Below are 16,660 nucleotides of genomic sequence, written 5' to 3'. Positions count from 1 at the left end.
AGAAAGGGAGCTAATACAAGACTACACCCTTACAGCAAACAAAGAGCAATAATAACAACAAAAGAATTCCGTTCACTTAATGTGGTCAAATAACCACAAAAAGACAAGTCAGTGGCACCTTGTATTCAAGCAGTGCATTTGTCATAAATAAATTGTACTCCCCCCTCAACACTTATACTGTCCACGTAACTGTGTTTTTTTAAAAAGCGTGATAGTTTTAGATGCAAAGTAAAAATATATCTCCTGAATATTTTTTTTTTTTTGAATTTTTTTTTTATTTCACTCTTGTTGCCCAGGCTGGAGTACAATGGCATGATCTCGGCTCACTGCAACCTCTGCCTCCCTGGTTCAAGTGATTCCCCTGCCTCAGGCTCCCAAGTAGCTGAGACTACAGGTACCTGCCACCATGCCCAGCTAATCCTTTTTTTTTTTTTTTTTTTTTGTATTTTTAGTAAAGACGGGGTTTCGCCATGTTGGTCAGGCTGGTCCTGAACTTCTGACCTCGGGTCATCCACCCACCTTGGCCTCCCAAATTGCTGGGATCTAGCATAAATATTTTATGTGAAATCACTGTCTAATCATTTATAAATAAATGACAGACTCTCTTTCCTATTCAATTTTTTTATTTTGCTATAGAAATTGCTAGAGATTTCTCAAGAGGACCTGTATAATAGCAGTCAAGTCCCAGATGGCCTGGAGGTCTACTTAAAACCGAATGTTCCTGAATATTTCTCAGGAGTAAATCTAACTTATTTACTGATTCTATTATTCAGTGACAAATATTTAGTATTTATTAAGAACACTTATGATACTAGCATACACATAACAGTTACTGGTTCTCTCTGGTCCACAATTGATAGTACCTTAATTGTTCTGTTTTAAAGCCTCCCATTTTCTGTAAAAATTCCAGAAGGAAGATAAATGGTTGAGAAAGACTTGGTTCATCACCTGTGAAATCCTTTCATAATAGACAGGTGTAATTATGAAAATAAATGCCTATAATTTCTTGTTTGCATATCATTTTTAAAGTGCAGATTAAGGCCAATCATGGCAAATTTTTCCTAATTGGTGTTTCTAGAACTCTGATACAGTCATGTCAATTGGTTACCATCTACAGAGCAGCTTAATATATACAATTCTCTATCTGAACTGAGTTTCTTTCTTGTAATATGTGTGATAATGACCTTTACATGAGACAATTTTTATTTTGGACCATGATCACACAATCTCAGTCTTACAAAGTTACCATTAAAAAACATAATTATATTATAGCAAAAAACTAGGGGACTAATATTATAGGAAGAATGTACATTTTTGGTATTCATAAATTTTTCAAATGTAAAAACTGTTTTTGAAAATCCAGAAATATCTTAACCCACAAAAGTAAAAAAAATAGGTGAAGGGTGCCACTGGAGGTGAGATTAAAATACATTTATGAAGACTGAAGGATGATACAAAAATAATGATAGAAGAAACAGAACATATGCTTTTTGGAGCATCTGCAGAGGGGTTTTCAGGAAGAAGGAATATGGTATACCCTGAAGAACATGAGAGAAAAATCTATTTTCATAGTATGTTGGGTCAACTTTTGTTGAGAATATTAAATAAAACAAAGTTGAGGTTTAATTGGAGGTTGACATAAATGGCAGCCATCCACTGTGCTTCTCCTGTGGTTATTTATGTTCAGAGTATCACAGAACCAGTGACACAACTAAAAAGAAAACAAAAGAAACCAAACAATTATTTTGCAAATAATTTAAAAGGATAATGCCCATATTGAATTCCAGAATAAAATTCTATTCCTTTTAGTATGTGTAGAAGCCCCAGCCAAAAAGACATATACATATGGTTATCCCAAAAGTAGTCTATTAATGATAAGACTTTCAAGGAAACAGCTTTCCTGTTGCTTGCCTGATATTTGAAGAAAACAACAGCATGGAAGATAAAGGCCAGGATATACAAACAGAAAAAAAAAAAACAAACAAACAGGCAGACAAACAAAAGCAACAACAAAACCCAACCAAACAAAATACAAGAAGAAAGAGATAACTTGAGGAATAGAGAAAACAAGAAATTTGAAGCAAAAATTACAGAAATCATTGAGGGTATAACATTTCAATTAAAGAGAAAAGGCTAATTCAAATGTGAAAATTAATAGAATTAAGGAAAAGAAATCTGAAGAACATAACTGCTAGATGACAGAGGTAAGTAAAATAGCAGTACTAAAAGATGTAGTTCATAATTCCAGGAATTAGCTCTCAGACTGCACTAGACATCCAGAAAGAAAATATAGAGATAGGAAAAGAGAAAGAGAATATTTTCAGTCCAAATGGTCTACCATGGATGGAGTAGAATAAATAAAATGTTACCGACCCTGAGCACATCATTCATTATGAAATTTAAAAAATATATACAACATCTTTATTGAGATAAAATTAACATGTCATGCAATTCACTCATTTAATGGTTTTTAGTGTATTTACAGACCTATGCAATCACCCCCACAATCAATTTTAGAACATTCTAACACCTTGAAAGGAAACCTCATAGCCGTTAAGTTACTCTCTATTTTACCCAATTCCACAACTCTAAGCATGCACTAGTCTTCCTTCTTTCCTTCCTTCCTTCCTTCCTTCCTTCCTTTTCTTTTCCTTCCTTCTTTCCTTCCCTCCCTTCCCCCATCTCTCTCTCTTTCTCTCTCTTCTCTTCTCCTTTCCTTTGCTTTCCTTTCCTTTCCTTTCCTTTCCTTTCCTTTCCTTTCCTTTCCTTTCCTTCCTTTTCTCACACCACATTTCTGTATACTCTCCTATTGTCTCTATACATTCCAAATAAATGAAATCATACACTGTGTGGTCTTTTGTGACTGGCTTTCTCCACTTAACACATTTTTAAAGTTTATTCATGCTATGACATGTTGATATATGTTACCTCATTCTTTTTCTGTCCAATTAATATTACATGTATGTTTGCATTACATTTGATTTATTGATTTGTCAGCTTGATGAATATTTGTGTGATTTCCACTTTCCAACTACTATGGGTAATGCAGCTATAAAGATTCATGTGTTTTTGTGTGTGGCTGTGTGTTTTCATTTTTCTTGAATGTGTCCATAGTGTAACTGCCCAACGGGTTCACCTTGACAGTTGCATAGACAAAGCCGATTTATCAGGACAGAGGAATTGCAGTTGATAAAGAGTTTAAATTGACACAGAGCCAGCTGTACAGGAAACTAGAGTTTTATTATTACTCAAATCAGTCTCCCTAAGAATTTGGGGACTGGAGTTTTTAAAGACAATTTGGTGGATGGGGGCCAGTGAACTGGAAATTTTGATTTTTCAGGTTGGAGATGAATTATAGGGAGTTGAAGCAGTCCTCTTGTCCTGAGTCAGTTCCTGGGTGCAGGCCACAAGACCACATGAGCCAATTTATCGATCTGAGTGGTGCCAGCTTATCCATTGAGTGTCTGGTCTGTAAAACATGTCACACAGTGATCTTAGGTTTTACAGTAGTGATATTATCCCCAGGAGCAATTTGGAGCGTTTTAGAATCTTGTAGCCTCCAGCTGCATGACTCCTCAACCATAATTTCTCACCCTGGGACGTTAGTCTTGGAAAGGTAGTTTAGTCCCAGGCAAGAAGGGAGTTTGTTTTGGGAAAGGACTGTTGGAGTCTTTGTTTCAAACTATAGACTATAAACTAAGTCCCTCCCAAAGTTACTTCAGCCTATGTGCAGGAATGAACAATGACAGCTTGGAAGTTAGAAGCAACATGGAATTGGTTAGGTCAGATCTTTTTCACTGTCTCAATTAAAATGTGTACAATGATGATTTCAATAGCAGTACAATTTCTGCCACTTAGTTCCTTTATGTGTACTATTTTGAGAGAGTACTAGAGTATTTTCCAAGGTGATTGCATAACGATACATTTTGATAAAAAATGGTTCCCATTTCTCCACATCCTTATCAACATTTGATACTCACTTTCTGGGTTTTTTTTGTTGTTGTTGTTGTTTGTTTGTTTGTTATTATATTTTAAGTTCTGGGATACATGTGCAGAAGGTGCAGGTTTGTTACATAAGCATACACATGTCATGGTGGTTTGCTGCACCCATCAACCTGTCATCTACATTAGGCATTTCTCCTAATGCTATTCCCCTGCAAACTCCCACCCCCTAACAGGCCCCAGTGTGTGATGTTCCCCTTCCTGTGTCCATGTGTTCTCACTGTTCAATTCCCACTTATGAGTGAGAACATCTGGTGTTTGGTTTTCTGTTCCTGTGTTAGTTTGCTGAGAATGATGGTTTCAAGATTCATTCATGTCCCTGCAAAGGACATGAACTCAGCCTTTTTTATGGCTGCATAGTATACATGGTATATATGTGCCACATTTCCTTTTTCCAGTCTGTCATTGATGGACATTTGGGTTGGTTCCAAGTCTTTGCTATTGTGAACTGTGCTTCGTGTGCATGTGTCTTTATATTAGAATGACTTATAACCATTTGGGTATATACCCAGTAATGCAATTGCTGGGTCAAATGGTATTTCTGGTTCTAGATTCTTGAGGAATCACCACACTGTCTTCCACAACGGTTGAACTAGTTTACACTCCCAACAACAGTGTAATAGCATTCATATTTCTCCACATCCCCTACAACATCTATTGTTTCCTGGCTTTTTAGTGATCTGCATTCTAACTGGCATGAGATGATATCCCATTGTGGTTTTTATTTGCATTTCTCTAATGACCAGTGATGATGAACTTTTTTTCATGTTCTTTGGCCACATAAATGTCTTCTTTTGAGAAGTGTCTGTTTATATGCTTTGCCCACTTTTTGATGGGATTGTATGTATGTTTGTTTGTTTGTTTGTTTATTTTCTTGTAAAAGTTGTTTAACTTCTTTGTAGATTCTGGATATTAGCCCTTTGTCAGATGAGTAGATTGCAAAAATTTTCTCCCATTCTGTAGGTTGCCTGTTCACTCTGATGGTAGTTTCTTTTGCCGTACCGAAACTCTTTAGTTTAATTAGATCCCATTTGTCAATTTTGGCTTTTGTTGCCATTGCTTTTGGTGTTTTGGACATGAAGTCCTTGCCCATGCCTATGTCCTGAATGGTATTACTGAGATTTTCTTCTAGGGTTTTTATAGTTTTAGGTCTAACATTTAAGTCTCTAATCCATCTTGAATTAATTTTCGTATAAGGAGTAAGGAAAGGATCCAGTTTCAGCTTTCTACTTATGGCTAGCCAATTTTCCCAGCACCATTTATTAAATAGGGAATCCTTTCCCCATTTCTTGTTTTTGTCAGATTTGTCAAAGATCAGATGGCTGTAGATGTGTGGTATTATTTCTGAGGGCTCTGTTCTGTTCTGTTGGTCTATATCTCTGTTTTGGTACCAATACCATGCTGTTTTGGTTACTGTAGCCTTGTAGTATAGTTTGAAGTCAGGTAGCGTGATACCTCCAGCTTTGTTCTTTTGGCTTAAGATTATCTTGGCAATGTGGGGTCTTTTTTAGTTCCATATTAACTTTAAAACATTTTTTTCCAATTCTGTGAAGAAAGTTATTGGTAGCTTAATGGGGATGACATTGAATCTATAAATTACCTTGGGCAGTATGGCCATTTATCAATTTTGGCTTTTGTTACCATTGCTTTTGGTGTTTTAGTCATGAAGTCTTTGCCCATGCCTATGTCCTGAATGGTATTGCTTAGGTTTTCTTCTAGGATTTTTACGGTTTTAGATCTTACGTTTAAGTGTTTAATCCATCCTGTGTTTATTTTCTCAGTTTCTTTTTGATTATAGCTGTCCCAGTGGATGTGAAGTGGTATCTCAGTGTGGTTCTGATTCGCTTTTTCCTGATGGCCAACAATATTGAGAGTATTTTTTTGTGTGTTTAATGACCACTTTTATATCTTCCTTGGGAGAAACGTGTCTACTCAGACACATTGCCAATTTTTACTTTGGTTAGTTGTCATACTATTATTGAGTTGTAAGAGTTCTTACATATTTTAGATATAAGTCCTTTATTATATATATGATTTGCAAGTATTTTCTTTGGTTTTGTATGTTTTCTTTTTACTCTTCATGGTGTTCTTTAAAACACAAAACAAATTTTGATGATATCAAATTTATCTATTATTTGTTATTTGCCATTTTGTTGTGATATATATGAAAGCTTTCCTTAATCCAAAGTCATGAAAGTTTAATCCCTTATTTTTTACTAAAATTTGTTTATTTTTAGACTTACATTTAAGTCTATGATCCACTTTATGGTAATTTTTGTGTATGTTGCATATAAGGAGCCCAGTTTCTTTCTTATTTATATGAATATTCACTTGCCTAGCTCCACTGATGAAAGTACTACTTTTTTTCCCCCCATTGATTTGTCCTGGCATGCTTGTCAAAAATCAATTGACTACAAACATGTATGTTTATTTAAGGAATTGCAATTCCATTACATTTAACTATATGCCTATCCTTATATCAAGACCATATTCTCTTAATTATTTAAATTTTATAGCAAATTTTGTAATTGGGATAATTTTCCCCAATTTTCTATTTTTTCAAGATAACTTGGCTATTCTGAGTCACATATTTCTATAGAAATTTTATTATCTGACAGAGTTTCTACAAATAAGCACTGGGATTTGCATAGGGAGTACATTAAATCCACAGATAGGTATCAAAATATTGTAATATTAACAACATTAAGTATTATGCTCCAAGAACATGTAATTTATTATCATTTATTTAGGCTTTATTTAAATTATTTTTTAAAATTTTGTAATATTCAGTATACGTGTTTTCCCTTCTTTTTGTTACATTCAGTCCTATATATTTTAATTGTTTTCATGCTGTTGTAAATGGAGTTGATTTAATTTTCATTTCTGGTTTGTACCATGCCAGTGTATTGAAAGGTAATTAGTTTTTTATATTGATCTAGTATCCTGCAGACTTACTGAGTCATTTATTAGTTCTAAATATTTCAGGGGATTCATTAGATTTTAATATACACACAATATTATATTATGTGTGAATAGAGATTATTTTAATCATTCTCTTCCCATCTGGATGTTTTTATTTGTTTTCCTTGAGCAATTTCCTTGGCTATATTCTACAGTACAATGTTGTGAGAGGTAGTATCTCCAGTTTTCTTTTGTTTCTCGTATTACAGAGAAAGCATTCAGTCATTCACCATTAAATATAATGTTACCTGTAGTTTTTCCATTGATGCCCTGTAATAATTGATAATTTTTTTATTTGTAGTTAGTCAAGTAGCTTTAGTTATGAAGGGCTATACAATTTTGATAAATGAGGTTGGGAGTGGTGGCTCATGCCTATAAACTCAGTACTTTTGAGGCCAAGGGGGATGGATCACCAGAAGTCAGGAGTTCGAGACCAGCCTGACCAACATGGTGAAGCCTTGTCTCTACTAAAAATACAAAAATTAGCTGGGTGTGGTGGCATGTGCCTGTAATCTCAGCTCTTTGGGAGGTTGAGGGAGGAGAATCACTTGAACCGGGGGGCAGTGATTGCAGTGAGCCAAGATCATGCCATTGCACTCCAGCCTGGGCAAGAAGAGTGAAACTCCAACTCAAAAACAATTGATAAATGCCTTTTCTACATCTATTAATATGGCCTCTTTTTTGTTCTTCATTATATTGATATGGTATATAACACTAATTGACTTATAGATATTAAACCAACCTTGTAGTCCTGAAATAAAGCACACTTCCCTTTGGTGAATATTCATTTTAATATGTTCCTGGTTTCTTTGTGCTAGTATTTTGTTGCATTTTTGTGATTATATTGAAAGTTATATCGGTGTGTAGTTTCTGTTGTGATCATTTTGATTTTGTACTAGAATAATCTTGGCCTTTACACTGAATTTAGAAATATTCCTTTATCTTTTTTTATTGCATACATTTAAGGGGAACAAATGCACTTTTTGTACATGAATATATTGTATAGTGGTGAAGTCTAGACTTGTAGTATGATCATCAACTGAATAATGTACATTGTATCCACTGAGTGATATATCATCCCCTCTCCCACCTTAGCACACTTCCAAGTCTCCCATGTCTGTCATTTCACACTCTGTCCATGTATGCACACTATTTATTTCTCACTTATAAGGAAGAAAATGTGGTAATTGTCTCTGTTTCTGAGTTTTTTTCACTTAATGATCTTTAGTTCAATCCATGTTGCTGCAAATAATAAAATTTTATTCTTTTTTAATGGCTGAAGAGTATTCCATTGTGTAAATATACTACATTTTCTTTATCCAATCATTTGCTGATGAACAGGTAGGTTGATTCCATATCTTTGATATTATGAATAGTGCTGCAATAAACATACACTTTTTACAATAACTACAAAAATACCTAGGAATATATTTAATCAAGGAGGTGAAAAATCTCTACAAGGAAAGCTATAAAACACTGGTGAAGGAAATTGCAGATGGCACAACCAACTGGAAAAAAATATTCCATGCTCATGGATTAGAATTAATATCAAAATGGTCATACTTCCCAAAGCAATCTACAGATTCAATGAAATCTTTACCAAAATACCAACATTATTTTTCACAAAATTAGGAAAAAACAATTCTAAAATTCATATGGAACCAAAAAAGAGCCCAAGTAGCCAAAAAAATAAAAACAAAAAAACCTAAGCAAAAGGAACAAAGTTAGAGGTGTCACATTACCTGACTTCAAATTACACTTCAACTTCTACTACAAACAAAATACTGATATAATAAATAGACACATATATTAATGGAACAGAATAAAAAAAAACAATAAAACCACATATCCATAGCTAGATGATCTCTGACAGAGTTGACAAAATCATACACTGGGGAAAGGACCCTTTTTTCATTCCTGTCCTAATTTTTGGAAGATCTTGTGAATAACTGATATTAATTCTTCTAAAATGTTTGGTAGAATTTACCAGTGAAATCATCTGGACTAGAATATTCTTTTTAAGAAGTATTTAAGCTACTTGTTCAATCTCTTTATTTGTTATAGGTCTATTCAAATTTTTTATTTTTTTCTTGAGTCGGTTTCAGTTGTTTGACTTTTAGGAGTGTGTCTCTATAGTTTAGGTGTGTCACCTCCAAAATCTAGATGTTGAGACTTAAGGGTCAATGTGATGATATTGAGGAGAACTTCTTCCTTTGTTAAGGGTAATAACACCTTTGTAACAGAAGATGTGTGCAGTGTTCAGCCCTTGTTTTCTCCAGAGAATGCAGCATCAAGTGTGCTATCTTGGAAGAAGATAGTAGCCATCACCAGACAACAAACCTGTTGGTCCCTAGATCTTGGACATCCCAGCCTCCACAACTATGAAAAAATATTTTTGTTTTTCATAAATTACCTAGTCACAGCTATTTTGTTACAGTAGCTCAAACAGACTAAGAAGGGGTCTATTTAAGTCAGATAATTTTTTGTCATATATTAGTTTATATTATTTCCTTATGATTTGTTAAATTGCTGTAATGTCTGTAGTAATGGCCCCTATTTAGTCTATTATTTAAGCTATTGACTCTTTTTTTTAGTGGATTTTGTTTATTGTTTATTTTGATATTATTAGTGGTTTAGTGGATTTGGTAAATTGATTTTCACTCCTCTGTTTAAATAATCATTGATATTTATTATTTCCTCTCTTCTGCTTGCTTTATGTTTATTTTGCTTTTCTTTTTTAGTGACTTAGGCTGGAGAATTAGGATGACGATTTGACGTATTTCTTTTCTTAATATAGGTATTTGCGAGTATACGTTTCCCTTTAACCACTGCTTTAGCTGCATCTCATACATTTTTGTATCCTTTTTTACTTGTTCAAATTATTTCTGACTTACGTTATTTATTTTTACAAAGTTTCATGTAAACTTGAGAAAAATGTGTATTCTGCTATTGTTGAGTACAGTGTTCTAAGTGTATCAGATGTAGTTACTTTATTGTCTTTGTCAAGTCTTCTATTTCCTTCTTCTTCTGGCTAGTTGTTCTATCAATTACTGAAAGTGAGTTATTTAAATATCTATTTATGATTGTTAAATTTTCTACTTTGCCCTTTAATTTTGTCATTGTTTGCTTTATGCATTGGGAATACAGAATTAGATTAATATATCTTTATATTAACCTTTCTCAGTGCTTTTATTTTGTGTCTGTGCGAGCTTGAATTACCATACAGAGTAACTTCCTGTATTAGTTCATTCTTGTATTGCTATAAAAAATACCTGTTACTGGATAATTTACAAAGAAGTGTTTTGTTTTGTTTTATGTTTTATTTTGACTCATGGTTCTGAAGTCTATACAGGAAGCGTGGTGCTGGCATCTGCTTCTGCTGAGGCCTCAGGAAGCTAAAATCATGACAGAAGGCAAAGGGGGAGCAGGCACATCACATGATGAGATTGGAAGCAAGGGAGCTTGAGGGGAGGTGCCACACTCCTTAAAGGAAAGACAGATCACGCATGAACTCAGAGCAAGAACTGGCTCATTCTCAGGAGGAAAGCACCAAGCCATTCATGAGGGATCTGCTCTCATGAACCAAACACTTCCCACCACTTCCCATTACATTTGAAATGTAATCCCCAATGTTGGCAGTGGGAATGTAATGTAATTTTGTTTATCTGGAGATTTCTTTATTTTTTCTTCAGTTTTGAAAGTTAGATTTGATGGACATGAGATTATTGATTGACTTTGCTGTTTTTTTGTGTCAGCATTTTGAATATATTATCCTACTGCATTCTGGCCTCATTTCTTTTTCCTGAGAAGTCAGCTGTTAGTCTTATTGTGGTTCTCCTGTACACAGTACATCATTTTACTCTTATTTCTTGCAAGATTTTCTTTGTCTTTGGCATACAACAATTTTACTGTGATATTCTGAGTATTAATCTTTGAGTTTATTCTACCTTAAATTCATTGAGCTTTTTCATCATTTACATTAATGTTTCTCAGCAAACTTGGGAAGTTTTCAGGTATTATTTCTTTGATTTTTTTCCTCCATGTTTCTTTCTTTTTTTTTTTTTTTGGTAATCCTTTTAGATGTATGTTAATGTATTTAATGTTATCCCACATTTCTTTGAGGCTCTGTGTATTTATTTCTTATTCATTTTTATGCTGTTTTCTAGATTGCATAATTTTGTTGATCTATATTCAAGTTTGCTGGTCTTTTAACTTTCTACATCAAATCTATCATTGAATTTTTCTACTATGGTTTTTATTTCAGTCAGTATATTTTGGAACTCCAGAATTTCCATTTGGTTGCTCTCTCTAATTTCTATGTTTTTTATATATAGGCTTTATTTGATGAGAAATTGTCATCACACATGCCTTTATTTCTTTAAGCATGCTTTCTTTTTGTTCTTTGAGCATATTTTTACTAGCTATATTGAAGACCTTATGTGTTAAATTCTACATCTGGACTCTTTCACAAGTTATTTCTCCTGTCTGCTTTTTTATTGCATAGGTCAGTTTTCTATTCCTTTGTATATCTTACATTTTTTATTGAAACTACATTTTAAATACTACATTGCAGCAATTCCTGATACCTATTGCACCAGAACATTTTGCTGTTGTTTGCTTATTTCTTTAGTGACTTAACTGAACAGTTTTCGTAGTTTTTCTTCCTGAAAGTGAAGCCTGTGATACTGTGCTTCAGTGAACACTGCTTCACCTATATACACAATTACCACAGAATGACAGTGATCTCAACAGCGATCCATTTATCTTTTCTGTGATTTATCTGGCAAGCTATCTGCCTTCATTGGTATCATATCCAAGGGTTAGCCTTCACCGGCTTCCAGCTCATTGTTTTATTATTATTATTTTATTGACAATGTTCTGGACATAAAATGTTACAAATTTTACTCAATTACATTGCTCCACAATTAAATCCTGGCTGATGTTCACAGACGGTTTTGAGGTCAGGAACTGGGTTTTGTTCTGTGCTATGATGTTATTTTTAGCTTTTTTCTCAGTTGTCTCTGGTAAACTAGCTGCCCTATGGCTTAGCTTATTGCTTTTATAAGGTTATCAGCCTCTCCTTGCTACCCTGTAAATCACCTTCTTTTCTAATGTACCCTTTGTGTTGACCTTTCCCATGATCTGTTCCAAATAAAGTTTCTTTAAAGAGAGTCTTAGAGTCCTCATTCTTTATGTCTGCTTCTCTACCTGGGAAAAATCATCTGAACCATTGCACAAAAACTAGGAAAACAGACAGTGACCCACTTGTGTTAGAATGATACATATGCCTTATGACTCTGTTGTTGGGTCAGAGTGGTAGGTATGAGTCTCCTTACTTTGCTTCTGCAGGTATGGAAAAAACTTTATCTTATGAGTGAACTGGAAAAGTGATCCAGGACATGGTATACAATTTTTTTGGCATAACACACCTTTGATTGAGCCTCAACTCTATGAGTGGAGCTAGTTGAAAGGGAGCCCCTGACCTCTCATCCACATTTACCTAGAATTTAATTTTGAATGGAAAATTATTCCATCAAGCAAATTTCTTATGAACTGCCATAGACACGAAAGTTCTTTACATTTTTTAAGGAAAACCTATTTTGAGCCTTGAACTTTTCAAAACCAATTATCAATCAAGCATTAAAAACAAAGTGAATCCATTTTCAGACATGCAAGGACACAGATGTTCTCCTCCTACTCAACATTTTGAGAAGGTGACTCAACCAGGAATATGAAGTAGAAATTAACAAATAGAAACATGTAGTATACAAAAAGGTGTGAGGACATACCCACTAAAATGATAGATGAGCAGTTGACTCAGAAAGTATTTGGTCCAAAGGCTATCAAACAGTTTCACTGTATCTAAAAGTAAGTGGAGTGGGTGTTAGTCAGTAGACAAAGTGGGAAAACAATGGAAAATCGGCTTGATGTTTCTTTCTGCTATTAAACAAAAGTATTCAGAATCTTTAGAAAAATATGAAATTTTCACCTGCTTCTTATAATTTATTAGAAATTCTATATGCTAGGGACAATATTTTTCAGTAAACCAAATGTAACAGCTTAGTATTGAGCTCTTAATATATTTGCAGTATTACAATAAAATCTTTATTCTCCTTGTTATTATTTTCAATATTTAACATTAAGTTTTACTCAAAACATTATGGATTTATGCTTACAGAACAGAATGCAAATATCAAAAAATTAAAATAAAGGTAAGGTTTGTTTAAATCAGCAGCAAATCCAGACAGAATCAAAAAGGTAATCTTGTTTACATAAAATTTTGATCATATTAAATACAACATTAGAGAAGGAATTAAATAATATAATAAAATTATTTTCATTTATTCTAACAACTACATAAAGTATATCCACCATGCTATAGTAAATCTACGTGGGATATCTACTGGATATTGAGATCATTTTTTTTTAAGAGCAAAAACACATATGCTTTTAAGAAAAATATGTGAAGAGAAATCTTTTATAGAAATCTTCCAGTTATGACAGCACTCAGAGGATATAATGTGTCCCCACTGCTCACTTAAGGAACATGAAGACTTCAAGCCTAGGGCTGCCAGTGGATTATTGGTTACCTGTAGGGCAATAGAGAAAGAAATAATGGTTAGAATCACTGGAGAATGTGGAGTTACACAGATTTGCCACCCTAAAATAATAATGGTCTTTCAAAAAACTCCTTAGTGGTGCCTTATTTAATCAAAATGCTGTTTTGAGGAGAGAATGAAATAATTATCGTAAAGAATTTTGCAGGTGCCAAACCAAAATAAGCATTATGCATACTAATAATTATTCGCATATTTCTAATAAAGTGATTAAATGTTGCCTTCAAGAACTGTGACATTGCCAGAAATATAACTTCTAGAACTTCAGAGAGTTGTAATTGGATGACATTTGAAAAGACCTGAAAGTGCCAACAAAATAATAGTTGATTGTCACCATGACCAGAGCTCTTTGTAATACTTGATTAACTTTGCTGATTAGATGGATGTATCCCTGGTAGGAGAAGATGTCAGAATAAAAAAGAAAGGTCAAACGAAAACTCTTTAAGAATGTGCCATTTCATAATAATGAAAAGCTGACTGTTGTGGCTATTGCAAAGGAAAGGCATCATTAGTAGTAGCAGGTAAACTATAATTAAAATAAATTTGACTAATGAGATAATTCCATTGTCATAAACTATTAAGGAAAAAGAAGAAAGAAGAGGAGAAGAAAAAGCAGAACAAGAGTAGGAAGAGAGAAAAAAGGAAAGGAAGAACACAGGATCCATATGAATAGAATTGTGTTAAAAAGGAAAGTCTGTCAGGGAAGGTCATAACTAGTGACAATGGGTAAAGATCAGGACAGGAGACTAAGGAATAATAACAAATAAATAAATGATTAAAAACCCACAGACTATAATTAAAATTGTAAAGGAGTAGAGCCATTATCAGGACTGGCACAATCACTTGAAGAAGAAACAAAGAATGCACAGAGGAGTTTCAGATGGGTTGCATCTAATTCTTTTCATTTTCCCTTCAAGCTCCAAATTTGGTACTTTCCCATATAGTGAGATGCACATTATAGGAATCATTTCAGAGATGAAACTATTCTTTCCATCAGAATTCCAATGTGAGTTATTTTGCCAAAACTGGGTACCATCGTCAACATTAGAGATCTTGGCATGGAATGAATTAGGCGCTCCTACTTTATTTTAACCCATTTCCTACTATGATATGAGAATTAGTGGTAATTGTGTAAGTATTATTCAACCTTGAGAAAACATATTCTTTTTTTCTGGAGAAATAAAATTCTTCTTTGCTGAAGATCTCATTTTTCAATTTCAAGTTACTATGGTAATTTTATATCTTCCTACAGTTTTCAAACTAATTTTAGTTTAAAATTGACATGAAGTAATTTAAAGAAGACTTTTTAAACTAATTACATGAGAAAGATTGTTTTGAATTTCACAACCTTTTAAGGTTCGTGTAAAGTGTATAAGAGAAAACTGGATATTTTTAGTATTCAAATGAATGACATTATTTTTATATACATTCATGAACCATTTTTATTTTTTTTTCTATTTTTAAGTCTATTTTATAGAGGTTATCTAAGGATAACAGTATCATATGAAGATAAAAGTATATAACATGTATTAAAACAAACATACACAGAAAATATTATTTTGTCAAATTAACTATAGTATTCTCTCTTTTAGATGGAGACTCAACCTCTATATTGCAATTTTCTTCCTTCATATGTGAGGTAGGTGCAAAGATTCATCTGCTGACATTTCTATTTTTCTGCAATTCTGCTTAACTGATTAATTACATATCAGAAATATTAGGCAGTTCACCATTTTAAATCCTTATGTACCTGCACATCACCTCCAGATAAACATTTACAAAAACAGAGCTTAAAAGTTTGTGAGCCTTTGTCATAAAACTTTCTGTGAGATTCAGAAAATGTTTATATTTAAATGTGTAAATAAATATGCATGCCTGCAAATGGATGTAGAGTGTATCTGTGCATTTAAAGATTTAAAAGTTGTTTCATTAAAAGCAATTTGGCTAAGAAATCACAAAATGGGAGTGGGGCAGGAACTCAGGATTTTCAACCCATAATCTAATATTTACTTTTTCTTCCACCAGTGGTTTTCAGAAATATTTTAGCCATATCATATCATTATTTTTTATTCTAGAAAGAATACTACCTTGGAAGCCTACAAAATAGAACCATTCTAGCTGAAACTGGAATAACCTATAATATTCTACCTAATCTTTCTACGTATCTGCAATGCTCTGGTTTGTAGGGATCACTAGGTTTCCTTGGAGAGTTTTGAAAACATTTTGTTGCACCAACTTGACAATTCAAGTAGAATGGGGTTGCAATTTATGTTCATTGCAAAAATAAGGTGTTCAAAATCTGTAATACATATTTATCACAATGAATGCATATATATATTTATACATATATTTATCTATATCTATATAGATATAGATATATAAAATTAAACCCAGAAATCAGAAATAGTTCAGCAGTAAATAATACAAACCAGACTAACGCTTTTTATTTTTTAAATAGAGGGTTATTATAACAGGGAAACTGAAGTGAGGTAGCAACTAACGTTAGTTCAAAAGTTCAAGATTTCAGGTGGTTCAGCAACCTCTCATGGTCACAAAAAGGTTTTTACAGGTATTATGTCTTCATTTAAGACAGGAAGAATCTTTCTTTTACCAGAAAGTTCCTGTTATAACATAACAGGAGTTATATGGCAATTTCTAGCTAAACATGGTGACTGGCAATATGCATACTTAGCTTCCCCATTTCCCACAGTGGAGGTAAGGAAGAGATGAGAGAGCTGACTTTTTGAAATAACCATTCAGTCGTATCTAACACGGTGACATTCAAAATATTTAAAGTGAGTGGATGTTATTAGGCAATATCATCTTTTGCACTTTGGAAGTAATTCATTTTTTTTCTTCTAGTCATATAGTGGTGAGAATGTTATTCGTGGTGTCATTTCTGTATTTAATTAAATACTAGGATTTCCCAAAATAAACTTTAAAACGTCACTATCTTCATTTTCTGTTATATTTGCTTTTTTATTGTAGGAAATCCAGAATATTATTCCAGAAAAATAAATATAACCCTCATTCTTGTATTGCGTATACTTCTATAGTCTATCTACATTTGGAAATGTCCT

General features: G+C 33.3%; 1 long non-coding RNA gene across 1 annotated transcript in view; it reads left to right on the top strand.

Moving 5' to 3' along the window:
• The window catches only part of LOC105485519 (uncharacterized), a 251,490-nt gene that overhangs the window by 197,490 nt on the left and 37,340 nt on the right, over window positions 1–16,660 (top strand). The window contains exon 3 of the long non-coding RNA XR_003018902.2: window positions 15,173–15,219. This is a non-coding gene — a long non-coding RNA (uncharacterized lncRNA). The remainder of the gene's footprint in view (window positions 1–15,172; window positions 15,220–16,660) is intronic.

Source organism: Macaca nemestrina, chromosome 2 (assembly GCF_043159975.1).
Source record: "Macaca nemestrina isolate mMacNem1 chromosome 2, mMacNem.hap1, whole genome shotgun sequence".
NCBI classification, from domain to species: Eukaryota; Metazoa; Chordata; class Mammalia; order Primates; family Cercopithecidae; genus Macaca; species Macaca nemestrina.
Note: the sequence above shows the minus strand (reverse complement) of the source record. Positions and strands in the feature narration are given on the sequence as shown.